This window comes from Armigeres subalbatus, unplaced genomic scaffold, assembly GCF_024139115.2.
Source record: "Armigeres subalbatus isolate Guangzhou_Male unplaced genomic scaffold, GZ_Asu_2 Contig1599, whole genome shotgun sequence".
Classification (NCBI taxonomy): Eukaryota; Metazoa; Arthropoda; class Insecta; order Diptera; family Culicidae; genus Armigeres; species Armigeres subalbatus.
This window is the reverse complement of record NW_026942393.1, coordinates 10172-26915: the sequence shown is the minus strand read 5'-3', so window position 1 is coordinate 26915 and position 16744 is coordinate 10172. Positions and strand designations below refer to the sequence as shown.

Genomic DNA, 16744 nt, shown 5'->3' with positions numbered 1-16744 from the left:
CACTCTGAGAAAAATCTATACTAAATAGATTTAAAGTTACGCTAATGAGCTATTCGCCTGGTTGACCCCAAATTCGTTTAGATTTGCACTATACTACGTTAGTATAACTTTAATATAAAGGGAGATAGTATAAGATGGTTTTAATCAACATTAGCTTAATCTTATTCGGATGAAAAATTAGATGGATTCTGCACTGAACAACTGTTATGTTTTGCTCAGTAAAAGGAAAGTAAAATATGTTCTATTTTATAAACTTTTATTCGTTAATTTAAATCATAAATTACACAACATGAAAAAAAAAACATTCCTAATTAGTCTCTTCAACACTTGTTCGCTGGTTCTCTGCATAATATCTTTGATTTGCAGAGTTTGTGGTGGTGTGGCATCATAGGAAATTGTACGTTTTTGTCCTGGAACATCTTGCCATATACTTTAGACAAGTGTTTTTCGCTTATGTGTCCATAGTCCAGTCGTTTGAAACCAGTGTCCGCATGATTCCATGTTGGTTTTCGGAAGCGGCATTTTCCGTCTTCCGGCATCACCTGTAAATAACAATTTGAGTATTTAAATCATATAGAATGAGAGCATATTTTTATGGAAAGCTTACCTTTTTTCCAACTTGCATGGATTTTTCTAAATATAATTATTTATTAATATGAAAAAAGACGTTGATGTTTTTAGATTCCAGAGTTGTTCGCCATTTTAGTAGCAATGGAAGCAAACTATCGCCACCGAATATGCTAAAGAAAATACTTTCGCGAAAATTGCCGTTAGCATAATTTCTAATCTATGACTGTATACTGTTTAAACTAAGCTACAAATAAATCTCATTTATAATAAAAGAGATTAGAGTTTATACTATGTGTGATTTTTTACATTTCTGAGTGATTGATTGGTTGTTTGACTGGTTGATTGATTGGTTGGTCGGCTGGTTAGTTGATGTGTTGTTTTGTTGGTTGCTTGAATGGCTGATTGTTGGGTTGCTTGATTGGTTGATTGGTAGCTTGCTGGAATGGTTGATTAGTTAATTATTCAGTTGATTGATTGCTTGATTGGTTGGTTGATTAGTTGATTGCTTAATTAGTTGGTTGGTTGATTGTTGGTCGGTTGTTTGATGGGTTGATTAGTTGTTTTGTTGATTGCTTGATTGGTAAATTAGTTAGTTGGTTGCTTGATTTGTTAGTTGGTAGAATGATTGATTGATTGGTTGGTTGCTGCTTGATTTGTTAGTTGGTAGAACTGTTGTATGGTTGATAGTTGGTTGGTTGCCTGACTGGTTGATTGATTGTTGGTCGGCTGGTTAGTTGATTAGTTGTTTTGTTATTTGGTTGATTGGTTGGTTATTTGATTGATAGGTTGCTTGACTGGTTGGTTGATTGGTTACTTGATTAGTTGGTCGGCTGGTTAGTTGATTAGTTGTTTTGTTGGTTGCTTGGATGGCTAATTGGTTGGTTGCTTGATTGATTGATTAGTTGGTTGGTTGCTTGATTATTGGTTGGTTGGTTGATTGGTAGCATGCTTGAATGGATGGTCGTTTGATTGATTAGTAATTTGGTTTATGGGTTTGCTGCTCGATTTGTTAGTTTGTAGAATGGTTAGTTGCTTAATTGGTTGATTCGCTGGTTGGTTGCTTGATTGCTTGGTTGATTGGTAGCTTGCATTAATTGTTGGTTGCTTGATTGTTGGTTGGTTGCTTAACTGGTTGATTGGTTGGTTGCTTGATTGGTTAGTCGGCTGGTTAGTTGATTAATTGTTTTGTTGGTTGCTTGGTTGATTGGTTAATAAGTTGATTGGTAGCTTGCTTGAATTGTTGGTTGTTTGATTAGTTAGTTGATTGATTCGTTGGTTATTTGGTTAGTTGGTTGCTTTTTGATTTGTTAGTTGGAAGAATGGTTGATTGGTTGGTTTCTTTTTTGTTTATTGATTACTTGATTGGTTGGTAATTTGGTTGATTGGTTGCTTGACTGATTGATTGGTTGGTCGGCTCGTTAGTTTATATGTTGTTTTGTTGGTTGCTTGAATGGTTGATTAGTTGGTTGGTTGAATGATTGCTTGGTTGATTGATAGCTTGCTTGAATGGTGGGTTGCTTGATTGCTTGGTTGATTTGTAGTTTGCTTGAATGGTTGGTTATTTGATTGATTGCTGCTTAATTTGTTAGATGGTAGAATAATTGATTGGTTGGTTGATTGCTTGCTTAATTGGTTGGTCAGCTGGTAAGTTGACATGTTGTTTTGTTGGTTGCTTGGTTGGTTGATTAGTCGATTCGTTGCTTGATTGATTGGTAGCATACTTGAATGGCTGATTGCTGGATTAGTTGGTTGGTTATTTGGTTGATGGGTTGCTTTACCGTTTGATAAAATGGTTGGTCGGCTGGTTGGTTGATTAGTTGTTTTGTTGGTTTCTTGATTGGTTGATTAGTTGATTGATTGATTGATTGATTAGTTGATTGGTTGAATGCTGCTTGATTTGTTAGTAGGTAGAATTGTTGATTAGTTAGCTCCTTGATAGTTGGTTGTTTGGTTGCTTCATTGTTTGTTGGTTGATTGATTGGTTATTTAGTTGAATGGTTGCATGATTGGTTGGTTGATTGATTGTTAGTTGGTAGAATGATTAATTGGTTGGTTGCTGCTTGATTTGTTAGTTGGTAGAACTGTAGAATGGTTGGTTGGTTGCTTGGTTGGTTGTTTGACTGGTTGATTGATTGATTGGTCGGCTGGTTAGTTGATTAGTTGTTTTGTTGGTTGCTTAAATGGCTGATTAGTTGGTTGCTTGATTGGTTGATTGGTGGCTTGCTTGATTGGTTGGTTGCTGGAATCGTTGACTAGTTAATTATTCAGTTGATTGGTTGCTTGATTGGTTGATTGATTAGTTGATTGGTTGATTAGTTGGTTGGTTGATTGTTGGTCGGTTGCTTAATGGGTTGATTAGTTGTTTTGTTGATTGCTTGATTGGTAGATTAGTTGATTGGTTGCCTGATTATTGGTTGGTTGCTTGATTTGTTAGTTGGTAGAATGATTGATTGGTTTGAATGGTTTATAGTTGGTTGGTTGCTTAATTGGTTGCTTCATTGTTGGTTGGTTGCTTGACTGGTTGATTGATTGTTGGTCGGCTGGTTAGTTGATTATTTGTTTTGTTGGTTTCTTGGTTGATTGGTTAATAAGTTGATTGCTAGGTTGCTTGATTGGTTAGTTATTTGGTTGATGGGTTGGTTGGTTGCTGCTTGATTTGTTAGTTGGTAGAATGGTTGACTGGATGGTTGCTTCATTGTTGGTTGATTGATTGATTGGTTGGTAATTTGGTTGATTGGTTGCTTGACTGGTTGATTGTTTGGTTGCTTGATTGGCTGGTCGGCTGGTTATTGATATGTTGTTTTGTTCGTTGCTTCAATGGTTGCTTGGTTGGTTAATTAGTTGATTCGTTGCTTGATTGATTGGTAGCTTGCTTGAATGGCTGATTGCTGGATTAGACAATCAAGCAACCAAATCAACTAAATAAACAACCAAGCAACCAACAAACAATGAAGCAATCAACCAACCAATTAAGCAACCAGCCAACTATCAAGGAACCAACTAATCAACAGTTCTACACACCAAAATCATAAAAAGTTTTTCAGCAATATGCTTTACTGAAGAATTTTCAGCAATTTTGAAACTTACTGAAAATCAGTATACCGATTTGTCTTAACTGAAAATCAGCATACTTTTCTAGATTACTGATCGTTCAGCGTTTTTTTCGACGGGCACTGCTGTCAAACTTTAGGAAAAAATAGCCATTTTAGCTTATTGATTTCTTTTCACAATTATTGTTTTTGGTAATATTTGTCATTTTAATCCATGATGAAACCGGTAAGTAGGGGAAATGACGGCTTTGGCAGGTTTTGTTCTATTATTGGCAGGGGGGTTTTTGTGGACCAAATTTTATGAAATTTGGCCACAATATTCTTTGATATGCAAAGAATGTTTAGGCCAAATTTGAGCCTAGTCAGTCATAAAAACCCCGTCATTTCCCCTACTTACCGGTTTCATCATGGATTAAAATGACAAATATTACAAAAAACAATAATTGTAAAAAGAAATCACTAAGCTAAAATGGCTAATTTTTCCTAAAGTTTGACAGCAGTGCCCGTCGAAAAAAACGCTGAACGATCAGTAATCTAGAAAAATGCTGATTTTCAGTTAAGACAAATCGGTATACTGATTTTCAGTAAGTTTCAAAATTACTAATAATGTTTCAGTAAAGCATTTTGCTGAAAAACTTTTATGATTTTGGTGTATCCAACCAATCAATCAATCAATCAACTAATCAACCAATCAAGAAACCAAAAAAAACAACTAATCAACCAATTGATTGTTGGTTGGTTGCCAATACAACCAACCAATCAGGTTATTTGATTGATTGGTTGCTTGCCTGGTTGATTGATTGGTTGGTCGAGTTTAGGACTCTCCATTTAATTCCACCAATTATTTTGACATCTTTGCAGATACGTATTTCGACCACAACTGTGTGGTCGTATTCAGTGTCTCGTACTTGACTCGACTGTTTTGTTGCTTGCTTGATTAGTTCGTAGGTTGGATAATTGATTGGTTGATTGGTAAATTGCTTGATTGGTTGGTTGATTGATTGGTTGGTTATTTGGTTGATCGGTTGATTGGTTGCTGCTTGATTTGTTAGTTGGTAGAATGGTTGATTGGTTGGTTGGTTGCTTGATTGTTGATTGGTTCTCAATCTTACCAACTTATCAGGTTATTTGGTTGATTGATTGACTGGTTGATTGATTAGTTGCTTGATTGGTTGGCAGGCTGGTTAGTTCATATGTTGTTTTGTTGGTTGCTTCAATGGTTGCTTGGTTGATGATAAGTTGGTTGGTTGCTTGATTGCTTGATTGATTGGTAGCTTGCCTGAATGGCTGATTGTTGGATTAGTTGGTTGGTTGCTTAATTGGTTGGTTATTTGGTTGATTGTTTGCTTTACTGGTTGATTGAATGGTTGGTCGGCTCGTTAGTTGATTAGTTGTTTTGTTGGTTGCTTGAATGGTTGATTGGTTGGTTGCTTATTTGGTTGATTAGCTTGTTGGTTGATTGGTTGATTAGTTAGTTGGTTGATTGGTAGCTTGCCTTATTGGTTGGTTGCTGGATTAGTTGATTGATTGGTGGTTGGTTACTTATTTGGTTGATTGGTTGCTTTACTTGATTGATTGGTTGTGGTTATTTAGTTGATTGGTTGGTCGTTTCGTTAATTGGTAAGTTGTTTAGTTAATTGGTTAATTAGTTGGTTGGTTGCTTGATTGGTAGCTTACTTGATTGGTTGCTTGCTGCTTGATTTGTCAGTTGGAAGTATGGTTGATTGATTGGTTGCTTGATTGTTGGTTGGTTACTTCATTGTTGGTTGGTTGGTTGACTGGTTGATTGGTTGGTTGCTTGTTGGTTAGTAGGCTGGTTAGTTGATTAGTTGTTTTGTTGATTGCTTGGTTGATTGGTTAATAAGTTGATTGCTAGGTTGCTTGATTGGTTAGTTATTTTGTTGATGGGTTGGTTGGTTGCTGCTTGATTTGTTAGTTGGTAGAATGGTTGATTGGTTGGTTGCTTCATTGTTGGTTGATTGATTGATTGATTGATTGGTAATTTGGTTAATTGGTTGCTTGACTGGTTGATTGTTTGGTTGCTTGATTGGCTGAACGGCTGGTTAGTTGATATGTTGTTTTATTGGTTGCTTGGTTGGTTCATTAGTTGATTCGTTGCTTGATTGATTGGTAGCTTGCTTGAATGGCTGATTGCTGGATTAGCCAATCAAGCAATCAATCAACTAAATAACCAACCAAGCAACCAACAAACAATGAAGCAACCAATTAAGCAACCAGCCAACTATCAAGGAACCAACTAATCAACAGTTCTACCAACTAACAAATCAAGCAACAACCAACCAATCAACCAATCAAGAAACCAAAAAAACAACTAATCAACCAATCAGCCGACCAACCATTCAACCAACCGGTGAAAAGCAACCCATCAACCAAATAACCAACCAACTAATCCAGCAATCAGCCATTCAAGCAAGCTACCAATCAATCAAGCAACGAATCAACTAATCAACCAACCAAGCAACCAACAAAACAACATATCAGCTAACCAGCCAATCAACCAGTCAAGCAATTAATCAACCAAATTACCAACCAATTAATAAATCAACCAACAATGAAGCAACCAACCAATCAACCATTCTACCAACTAACAAATCAAGCAGCAACCAACCAACCCATCAACCAAATAACTAACCAATCAATCAACTAACCAATCAAGCAATCAACAAAACAACGAATCAACTAACCAGCCTACTAACCAACAAGCAACCAACCAATCAAGCAACCAACCAACAATCAAGCAACCAACCAATAATCAATCAACTAAACAACCAACCAATCCAGCAATCAACTTATTAACCAATCAACCAAGCAGTCAACAAAACAACTAATCAACTAACCAGCCTACTAACCAATCAATCAACATGTCAAGCAACCAACCAATCAACCATACTACCAACTAAAAATCAAGCAGCAATCAACCAAGCAATCAAGCAACCAACCAACTAATCAAGCAACCAACCAATCAATCAAGCAAGCAACCAATCAATCAAGCAACTAAGCAACTAATTAACCAATCAACTAAACAACTTATCAATTAACGAGACGACCAACCAATGAAGCAACCAATCAACTAAATAACCACAACCAATCAATCAAGTAAAGCAACCAATCAACAAAATAAGTAACCAACCATCAATCAATCAACTAATCCAGCAACCAACCAATCAAGCAAGCTACCAATCAACCAACTAACTAATCAACCAATCAGCCAACAAGCTAATCAATCAAATAAGCAACCAACAAAACAACTAATCAACCAACAAGCCGACCAACCAATCAATCAATCAGTCAAGCAACCAAACAACCAAATAACCTACCAATCAATCAATTAAGCCACTAATCAACCAATTAAGCAAATAACCATTCAACCAACTAACAAATCAAGCAAGCAAGCAACCAACCAGTCAACCAATCAAGAAACCAAATAACCAACCAATCAATCATCTTACAAAGCAAGCAACCAACAAGCTAATCAACCAAATAAGCAACCAACCAATCAAATATTCAAGCAACCAACAAAACAACTAATCAACTAACCAGCTGATCAACTATTCAATCAACCAGTAAAGCAAACAATCAACCAATTGAGCAACCAACCAACTAATCCAGCAATCAGCCATTCAGGCAAGCTACCAATCAACCAAGCAATCAAGCAACCAACCAACTAATCATTAACCAAGCAACCAACAAAACTGAACTAACCAGCCGACCAACCATTCAATCAACCAACAAGCTAATCAATCAAATAAGCAACCAACAAAACAACTAATCAACTAACCAGCCGACTAACCAATCAATCAGCCTGTCAAGCAACCAACCAATCAATCAGCCTGTCAAGCAACCAACCAATCAACCATACCATACTACCAACTAACAAATCAAGCAGCAGCCAACCAAATAATCAACCAATCAATCAAGTAACCAACCAGTCAAACAAGCTATCAATCTACCAAGCAATCAAGCAACCAACCAACTAATCAACCAATCAAGCAACCAAACAACTAATTAACCAAGCAATCAACAAAACAACTTATCAACTTACCAGCCGACCAACTAATCAACCAATCAACTAAATAACCACAACCAATCAATCAACCAGTGAAAAAAACAGTCAACCACTCAAGCAACCAACCATTCAACAATTCAAGCAAGCTACCATACCAATCAATCAATCCAACATCTTAGCTGAGTCGATTGATGTGTAACAATATGGATCTTCGGGCCTCTCAACAAAAGTTCGTTTTGAAGTGATCTTGAAATAGGTATGTATTCGTAATCATTAAGGTAATTTATTACATTTTACGGTAGTGTGGGCAGCAATGCCCAAGTCATGCAAATGAATCTCCGTAAATATAATCAATGAAAAATGAAAAATTGAGCGCATCTGGCGAATATTGTTTTCATTTGCTGTTTCACTAATTTTCTGCTCTCGACGAGTTTCCGAATTTGGCGAGACAATATTCCCATTTTGCTTCTTTGGAGGATCTGAGCGCCGGCGTTCTCATAATCTTCTGCATCGGTAGTCGTAGTAAAGCAAATGTTATATTCCTGAACCCCTTTATTGGTTCCAACACAAGGCCGTCGGAGTATGCCACCTTATTTTTAGGTTTGCGACGGTTTCCAGCTGCTTCCGGTTTCTATTTATTATCGAATGACTAGGTAAAACCGTAACTGCTTCCAGACATTGAACTGAAATTCCGTTCTTAGCAAACCATGAAACTTTGGTAACCAATACCTTCTTCTTCTTATTGGCATTACACCCCACACTGGGACAGAGCCGCCTCGCAGCGTAGTGTTCATTAAGCACTTCCACAGTTATTAGTGAGCTAGCTACCAATCAACCAAGCAATCAATGAACCAACCAACTAATCAACCAATCAAAGAACCAATCAATTCACCATTCAAGCAATCAATAAAACTACTATTCAACTAAACAAGCAACCAAATAAGCAACTAACTAATCGAGCAACCAACCATTCAAGCCCACTTTCAATCACTCAAGCAACCAATTAACCAATCAAGCAACTAATCAATCAACCAACCCATCAATTAAGCAACCATCCAATCAATCAAGCAATAAACCAATCAACCAACAAATCAAGCAATCAATCATTTAGGCAAGCTACCAAAGAACTAACCAAACAATAAACCAATTAGACAACCAACCTACCAAGCAACTACCAATTAAGCAACCAACCATTCAGCCAACTAACAAATCAAGCAGGGGCCATCCTTAGCCGTGCGGTAGGAGGCGCGGCTACAAAGCAAGACCATGCTGAGGATGGCTGGGTTCAATTCCCGGTGCCAGTCTAGGCAATTTTCGGATTGGGAATTGTCTCGACTTCCCTGGGCATAAAAGTATTACCATCTTAGCCTCATTATATACGAATGTAAAAATGGTAACCTGGCTTAGAAACCTCACAGTTAATAACTGTGGATGTGCTTAATGAACACTAAGCTGCGAGGCATCTCTGCCCCAGTGTGGGGATGTAATGCTAATAAGAAGTTGAATGGTTGGTTGGTTGATTGGTAGCTTGCTTGAATGGTTGAATGATCAATCAATTAAAAAATAAATCAAGCAACCAATTAACCTATCAAGCAACTAACCAACCAATTAAGCAACCAACCAATCAAACAACTAACCAATCAAGCAAACAATCATTCAAGACCACTTCCAATCAATCAAGCAACCATTAACCAATCAAGCAACTAACGAATCAAACAAGCTATCAATCAACCAACTAACTTATCAAGCAAATAATCATTTCACCAACTAACAAATCAATCAATCAACCAACCAACTAACCAATCACCCATTCAAGCAACCAACAAATCAACTAATCAACTAACAAGCCGACCAACCAAATAACCCACCAATTAAGCAACCAATTAATCAAGCAGCCAACCAATTAACCAACTAACAAATCAAGCAACCAATCAAGGAACTCACCATTGTACCATTCAAGCAAGCTACGATCAATCAAGCAACCAACCAACTAATAAAGCAATCAAGCAAATTAGCAATCAATTAGGCAACAAACCAATCAATTAATTTATCGAGCTGAGTCGATTGATGTATTATGTGGATTTCCGGATATCCTATTAAAAGTTCGTTTTTAAGTGATCCTAAGATATGTATTCGTAATAATTAAGGGCCCTCCTTAGCCGTGCGGTAAGACTCGCGGCTACAAAGCAAGACCATGCTGAGGGTGGCTGGGTTCGGAAGCAATTCTCGTCCAAATATTTTATATTGTACGGAAAACTTGCAAAATATGACCTGAACCTCCAACCGGTCACTCCGCCGACAAAAGGGATTACGATCATCGTCGCCTTCTATCAGATTTGTGTGTTTTCTACCGAATTTGATTTGTAAAACATCTTCGTTAATAATTGTATACTTTTTCCGCCTCTTGGTTGATTATTTCAAAGAAAATCCGAATACAGTAAAACGGTCCAGGTAAATCTGAGTATCACTGCCCGAAAAAACTTAAAGAAGTTCATTGACTTGCCTTATGAAATTTGGCCAAAATAATATTGATTGAAAATCATAAGGTTGCCTTATGCAACTGGATGAACCTGAATGAATTATGCCCATAATGTAAAGGCTCCCCCAGACCTAAGCGATTTCATCGCCGCGACGGCGACAACTAGTCGCCGCGATTCTATCGTTGGGTCGCTGCAGGCAATTTTCTATCTACGCTTCCATACCAATGGCGACAGAATCGCGGTCGCCAAGCGATAGAATCGCGTCGCGACCGTCGCGTCGCGTGTGTTTGGGGAACCTTAAACATATGTTTGTCTTCGTGTTGCTTTAAAATTTCCATTGATTTACCTTATGAAATTTCTAAGCCTGCTTTATGAAATACTTGTTTAAAAGGTATGTAAATAGTTTTGTTCTATTCAAATCAAAATTAAAATTTGAACTAAGAAATGGAAAAATTATGGAACCGTTTTGTAATTATTTAAGTCTTTATTCGGACCACACAATTTATTTTCAGGGATCTAAAAGCTTTCTCCTTCCTTTCTCCTTTCCTACAGTTAACTGTAATGGAGTAGTGGGCTAATAATCTTGTAACCCTACGCGCGGGAATGTGAACACCCGAACAGGAACATGAAATCGGGTACCGTCGTTACGGTTATTAGGTAAATCGTCATACTTCGTTACGGTCGCTCGTGTAACATATAAAATGACATCCAGTCACCAATAAATATTCCAAACTGATGTTGGCAAGAGTGACTTCGTGGTAATCTTGAACAAATTCATTGCCCGATTCCCTTGACATCGAAAGCAACTGTGACGAGCTGTCGTATTAAATAATTGCTTACAGCTCGATGCTGTCTTTGAATTCTCGCTGTCGTTCACAAGAGCTGTCTTGGCCACTATGGTCTACAGTAGTTCCGGAAGTAACTTGACTGCAATATATAAGTAAAACAAGATAACTTTTGCCTTACGCATTTCAATATACGATTGCTGATAGTACCTTTGTGAATTACGTAAGTTTAGTGATGTCAACTACATTGTGTGCGCTCGTCTGTGCCCATCGGGATCGGAGTAGTCGTTTTGTGATGATGTCGCAAATTTCTCACGTAAACGGCTTGGATCTGCACCGCTTCGAATGACTGCGTTCTTTATCCACCAGGACTTACACTGGCAATTCAGCGCCGCCATCCCCTCCTGGATGTACTGGTATCAGTGGATCTCCAGTGTGAATACTTTGGCGGAGACATCGCAGCTGGCACTTAGACCGTGTATGGGTTTCTCGAACATTTTAGTAATGGCACGTACCGAGGCTGAAACACGTCAAAAGAACTTGAATTAAATTTGAACAAATAAATATTGATTTACATTGAAAACTTTTGATCGTAAGAGACAGCAAATAGCTGTCTGTTACAAATGGTGGGGCCATTTGACAATACCCTTTTACTGTCCCCAACGTTTACTGCTCGGTGATGTATCAAAAATCAAACAATTTAGTTGAGTATAAAACGTTTGGGACGGGAATAGGAGGTACTACAAAAATGCTTCTTTACCCTACATTATTCCTTTCTACGTTTCTAACATACTTACGAACGATCGCATTCCTTGCAGGCGTACGTCTCCTCCTTCAGCGCTGGTTTACATTATATGTGCTGTTTCGAGTTGAAGCCTTCAACAATTATTCCTTTGAGAAGCGGTTACCGCACACATCTCACCGGAACGGAGAGCAAAACCCAGCAGTTTGTGGACCTAGTTAAACATGGCATCTATTAAGTCACACAAATCGCAGTTTAGCAGGACAGGCCCAGTCAGTCTAGTCGATTTGACTGATTTTACTGTGCTTATGTGATGGGTCAGTTTGGCTTTCTGAAAACTCCAGATGGTTTAGTATTTTATGCACTTGTGGCGTACAATGTTCTTCAGTTCTGTCGTTGCATGCCAGTTGAGATGGCCAGGCAGGAACGATTCCGTATTAACAGAGGCCCCCTGACACGGATGACAGCATGTATGATGCTGCTCTTCCTATGTATGATGCTGTATGATGAATGTTCTAGGAGCAGTTTGTAGTACAAATACAAACGGCGGAGATGCTGATATCCAGGGGAGTGCAACAGGAGCGTTCTCAATTCCGCATTAAGCTCCACTATCAGCTGTTTCGGATTCTCCCAAGTAATTCGACTGCAATAGATAAGAAAAAAAACATTTTTAGTACCTAATCAACATACTGAACACTACGGTTTTAGTTATAAACATACTGATAACAAAGCTATAGTTTCTTAACATTAGAAGCAAACGAACCATAAAGAACATCCCTTATAGTAGGTCATAGCTCGTCATAGCTTATATGCCATAACTGCCCTTCTATGCACAATAGTCCTATGTCCTATGTTTTATGTTTAAATAATGCAAACTCGAAGTGTATGAATATTATTATTTATTATATTATTATGTATATGTATACGTATTGGCATCAAGTTACTCTTTATCATATGATATCACTTCTTACAAACGAGGCATGACAATATCTATCTACTTAACGTTTGACCAGGTTTGACCCATCTAATATTCTGTGTTATCTATGCTTATTAGATTCCAAAACAACCTGATTTCTTCAGACCCATTCGATTAAAAAACCGGACCAATTGACTCGAGTTTGCACTTTTGATCATGAGGTTATTATACATAAAAGTGTTTTAAAATCATATGTACCGTCGTTAGGGGTGACAATGGGTCAAATGGGGGTAAGAATGGGTAACTGTTTCAACTACTAAGAATGCTTGTAGAACAGGTTGAATATATCTGTGGGAGAGAAAACTAAAATATAAGAGACCTTTTTGAACGATTTTGTAATCCGACCTCCAGGCTGTCGGTAAGAGCGATGACCCATTCTCACCCCCAGACCCATTGTCACCCCCATGAGGGTATTGAATATATAATTAAATTATTACAAATAACGGTCTCACCTTAACAATCAGAGATTTTGCGTGCCGGAGTTTCCGTCGTGATTTTTCCGTTAGATGATTTTAACGTCCGTTTTCGAGAACGACAAGTTCTGTCTGTTCTTGTGGACAAACTTAGCACAGTGGAGGCCGTATTAGTTTTCTTTACGGGACACTTTTAGAGGGCGCAAAAGCAGGTATCCGGGTTCATGACGTATAACGGTGCTTTTGGCTTTTACTGTAGATTCGTTTTTTTCATGTTGTGCGCTTGATTGAATTAGGCCTGGAACGAAATTAAATTAGATTAGAATCGAAATTATTTCAGTAGGTTGTAAACACGCACTGGGCAAACAGTTTGTAAAAAGATAATGGCGGCGCGAGTAATTTTGGCAGAATGAACGTTCGTACGTTTTGGCAGAATGAACAATCCACCTACACCATACACACAGGCGCTTCCGCTGTCGTTGCTGGTGGGGGCAGGGTTCTCCGCCGATTGTCGTTCGTGATACTCCTGGAAGCAGGGCGCAATGCACAAGTTCGTATGGCACTCGGGACAGTGGTACTTGGTTTTCCGTCGCAGTATCCTCCTTGTGTTCCAGCAGAAATTGCAACCCAGCGCGGGACCCTCCCGTACCACCGGACAGTGGCTAGACCGTTGGCTGTCCAGGCCGTGTATTTCCTTCGATCGGCTGCTCATCTGTATGAGAAGATAGATCAATTCACTGTAAATACTGGCATTTAAGTACAAAACAAAGGTAAATTTTGATTCAGGAAATGTTAACACTTACCAAAGGAGATGAAGCAGACTGCGACAATTCGTCGCCTTTTATGCGAATTGAACTGTTGATGAACTCAGGTCGGCAAGTAGCGCTGCGACGATGGAGCTGGTGGTGCTGGTTCTGGTGATCGTTGTGATAGGTGCTTGTACTGGCAACCGCACTTCCCGATAAATGGTGCTGGCGCTGCTGTTGGAGCGATTCCATATCGGAAACGAGAACAACCTTTGGACTCGATGTGCGATCGGTTTTCAGGTGGATTTGTCGGATTTGTGGAATTGGGGGTACGGGTGTCGACGGTTCATCGTCCGAATCGGTTTTCAGAGAGGAGGACGGCGTTAGATAGTGGGTGGACCCACTACTACTGGTGACCAGGGTCAACGGAGTTGAGCTTTGTGTGGTGGGTATGACGAAATAGCCTGAAACGCCTTGACAACAATGGGTGGGAGTGTTGTTTCACATGTTCTTGCAAGATATGGCTGCTGAGATACGGTGAGATGATGTTCGCCGTGTTAACGATCCGCGGGTGCTGATCGCGCTTCCGGTGGAGACGATACGGCCGGCGATGTTGGAATGATCGGTTCGGAAATTTGCCTTTCAAAATGATGGTGCGCCGGAATCGTCAATAAGTTTTGCGGGTACATGTTCGTTACATCTAGCGTGTCCAAGTCGGACCCGTACTGCTGACCGGACGATGATGAGTCACTTCCATTCTTTATCTGCTGCTGGCGGATCAGTAGACGACCTCGTTTAAATAAATAAAAAAGAACAACCGAAAAAGTTGTTGATGTGCGGCACGCGAGGGAAAAACAGAAAAACATAACAAAACATAAACAAAAATGAAAATGACAACTGTTGTCAAACTGACGTGGTTCGAATTGAGGGGCTTCTCAATGGTCGAGTGATTGTAATAATTGTAATCCGTCACTCCCCAGGGGTATATAGTGGTGCCCGGAAAAATGGCCACCCCTCCGTCTATGTATTCGTCAATGGTAAAAGTGCGCATCGGGTGGGGTAAGAGTACGCATTTATCCAATCATGTGCTTTAAGTATATATTAACACAAATAAGAGTTAATAACATTTGATTGATGTTTAATGAGCATATATTAGGGGATGTTTAAAGATCACGTAACTCTTAAAGGGGGAGGGGGTCCTAAAAATGTGCACTTTCATACGAAAAATCATTTTTTTGTATTTACAAAAAACTATAGAGGTCAGTGGCGTAGCCAGAAAATTGGTCTGGGGAGAGGGTTTTCTGAACATTTTTTTCGAAAAAAAATTTCTTCTAAAAATTTTGTCTCTGGGTCTGAATAAAAATACAGTAGAATAACAATACAATTTATTGTAACACTATTATTAATAACATTAAGTTGGCAATAGATTATATCGTAAATGAAACCATAGAAATACATATGAATGCATTGTTATGAACCATTTACTCAAAATGTAAATGAAGTTTTCTCAATAGAATGTTAATTATCGTAATTATACAAAATTTGAGATTTTTCCATACATTTTTTTTCGTCACACAATAGAGTGTATGGTTAATATATTGTTGAAATATCCGAACAAAACTGTTCAAAATACAATGGATTGTATTGTATTTGTATAGTAAAACAATACGATTTTAAATTTCTCAGTTGTGACAGCTTTACTGTTCAACAATGCAATTTAAAGGGAAAAAAATGCATGTTTGTCGCTATGAGGCAAATATTGTTATATAGTTTATATCCAATGTAAAGAAACGTTTCAAAAATTATCAATGTATGAAACTTGTGTACGAAAACGTTCCAAAAACAATTGCAAGTATAGTTACATTAGAGAAATATGTTGATGTATTGTATCCTCAGTGTTGATACAATCTGTGCAACCATCAAGAAACAATGTATCCTATTTTTTTTTTTTTTTTTTTTTTATTTCTTTATTATAGAGGTTTGCAGCCCTAGGCTGGCTCACCTCTTAATGTTTCCTATTGTATACCGTACATTTTATGGTAATTCAATTGTTTACACTTTTGACCCAATAGTACTTTTTTATCCGGGGGGGGGGGTTTATACCCAAAACCACCCCCGTGGCTACGCCACTGATAGAGGTAAACATATATATCAGGTTTCGCGTGGCGTACACAAAGAAATTTTCCTTAAAGAAAGCCCACCAATCACGTAACGTAAAATTTGGCTATTTCATCACCCTCCCCCTATCTAACACTTTTTGTATGAATCCTCTAAAAATTATGTGGATCGTTATACATCTCGCAACCCCTCCCAGTTTAACTTTGTGTAATTTATGAATGTTTCTTTTGATTAAATGAAATTGTGTTTTCGTACTATGTTTAGGTGTACAACAAGTCCTAATACAATTTCATTATTTCGCTTCAGTGCTTTGTTCGCTAAGTCCTTTCTAACACTGAATTACAGTCGGGATTCGCTGGTTGGGATCTTAATACTTGGGTCACCTCCGCTGATTGGGCCATAGCCCAACTAAAAAACAACCGTACGTCAAAATTCAATGTTAACACGGAAAACGGGATTGGGCGTCACTGGAGATCATTTGTGATGTTCAAGTCGAAATACACGTGTTCAAATGGCTGTCAGTTGACCCAACTAAAAAACCGAATTCGTTAGTTGCCCAAGTAACCGTAAGCATTAGTTTTAGGCCTCAAATCAGCATTTAAGATGCTTCGAAGCATCATAACAGCCTTGCAAATGTTTTGAAGCCTTCATTTAGCATTATATCTGCATCGTTAATGCTACAAGGCCAAATTTTTGTTAACATTAAATTAGCATCACAATGACATTATATACGCATAAATAGCAGTGCTTATAATGCAGCCGAATATTTTGACAGAACAACCACGTGGATTTTTGTATGTAGTGGTAAGAACTTTCTCGGATGAATGCGTCACCACC

General features: G+C 38.3%; 1 long non-coding RNA gene across 1 annotated transcript; it reads right to left on the bottom strand.

Annotated features, from left to right (window-relative positions):
• Positions 1 to 10651: 10651 nt before the first annotated feature.
• LOC134203038 (uncharacterized) lies at positions 10652 to 13446 on the bottom strand. Its single transcript, XR_009977409.1, has 5 exons — positions 13402 to 13446; positions 13083 to 13341; positions 11710 to 12297; positions 11123 to 11432; positions 10652 to 11054 (listed from the first exon to the last, which is right to left on the bottom strand). It is a non-coding gene; the product is annotated as an uncharacterized LOC134203038 (long non-coding RNA).
• Positions 13447 to 16744: the final 3298 nt, after the last annotated feature.